Below are 1,737 nucleotides of genomic sequence, written 5' to 3' on the forward strand. Positions count from 1 at the left end.
CCCTCGGTGCAGGAGGCCCCTCCAGTAAAGGTGCAAAGCCCTTCCAGCATGCGCGCAATGGGTTACGGTTTCATTGGCAGCTACCAAAGCGCTTTTGGAGCGCTCCCATTGTGTGACCCAGGTCCAAGGGGCGTTTCCGGCTTTTTCCGCGCCTTTTTTCCCGTTTTTCTTGGGAGAGGGGGGGAGGAGGTTTCTTCAATTTGAAAACCCCCTTTAAAAGGGGGAAAATGCTTCCTTCCCTAAAACGGTTGAGGCGGGGGTGTTTTTATTGCGTGCACTTACCCCTTTAAATGCCGGGGGGCTCCTACCCGTTTCCGGGTGGGGAAATGCGAGGGTCCCCCCCTTTTGCCCCCCCCCCTTGTGGTGTGTGGGGAAAAATTTCCCCTCCCTTCCCTTAAGCGGGACATTGTTGCCGAAAAAATCAGAGCCCAACACACACATGGTTGTAAAACCCCCCCCCCCCCCCCCCGCGCTATGGGGCTACAGTATGGCGCGAAGCTCGATCCGAGACGGCGGGAGCATGCTTGCTACAGCGCGTGCTTCGTCACCTCATCTCGGACCCACTTCCGAAACCGCGCAGCATGGCCCACCTTCTTCCCGAAAACCTGCAGAGCAAGCTGAGAGAGGTGGTCGTCGCTCATCTCAGCGAAACGGCGCGGATCGGCAAAGCCGTGCTCTCGGAATGCCGTCTCGTAGCCGAACGTGTGGAGCCGCATCTCCTGGAGCACCACAAGTAGCTGCTGGTGCTGTTGGCCCTCCACCGCGGAAGCCTCCTCGTCTTCTTCCTCCTCCAGCGGCGCTGCCGAGACCGCCGCCGCCGCCGCCGCCGCTGCCGCCGCCGCCGACACTGCCGCCGCTGCCGCTACCGCCGCAATCGCCGCCCCCTGGCCTCTCTGCGCCGCCTCCTTGTCAGGCGGTGGTGTGGACCGCGGCGGCCTCCCCTCTTCGCACTCCTCTTCGTCGGCCTTCGTCTCGTCGCCCTCGCCGTCGCGACCGCCCGCAGCTCCGCCGACGGTCTCCGTCTCCTCGACATCCGCCTCCGCCTCGACCTCCTGCCTACCTAGCGCCCGCACGCGCTTGATGGGCTTGCTGGTCTCGACCTCGCCGCCGTCGTACGCGACGTCCACCCACTGGCAGACGTCATTCCGGTGGACGGCCTGCACTGTCGCCGGGAACCAGAGCTCGTCGGCACCGGAGCCGAACTGCGCGAGGACGCGCGCCCCCGGCTCGCAGCGCCGCGTCGAAGACCAGAGCGCCGTGTGCCGCCCCGCCTGGTCAGTGTGCACTCCGCCCAGCTCCGACCCCGCTGGACGCGGCAGCCCGTCCGCTCGGTGCGCGCGGCTCGAGCGGCGGAGCCCCTCCGTGCTGGGCGCCGGCTCATCGGAGGGGGTCACGTCGGCGGGCACATCCTCCTCGCCCGCCTCAAGCGCGTCGGCCGGGGCGTCGCAGCCCTTCTCCTCGTGCACGAAGACGCAGAGGAACTGGTCGCTCGGCGCGGGCTCCTCCCGCACGCGACGCCACGCGCCGCAAAAGTCGCATTCCGCCCAGCAGCGCGAGAGCTGCGCCGGCCTCAGCAGCAGCCCGAAGTGAGCCGCAACCTCGGAGACAGAGCCAAACTCGCGCCCGTCGGGCGAGCGGAAGGTCGCGCTCGACGGAGCGAGCCGCAGCCCGAGGCAGCGGCGGTTGACGCAGCACTGCTTGGCGGTGCCGGGGCCGCCGTACTTGGTCATATCGCGG

This window comes from Emiliania huxleyi (genome assembly GCF_000372725.1).
Source record: "Emiliania huxleyi CCMP1516 chromosome Unknown EMIHUscaffold_135, whole genome shotgun sequence".
Lineage (NCBI taxonomy): Eukaryota > Haptophyta > Isochrysidales > Noelaerhabdaceae > Emiliania > Emiliania huxleyi.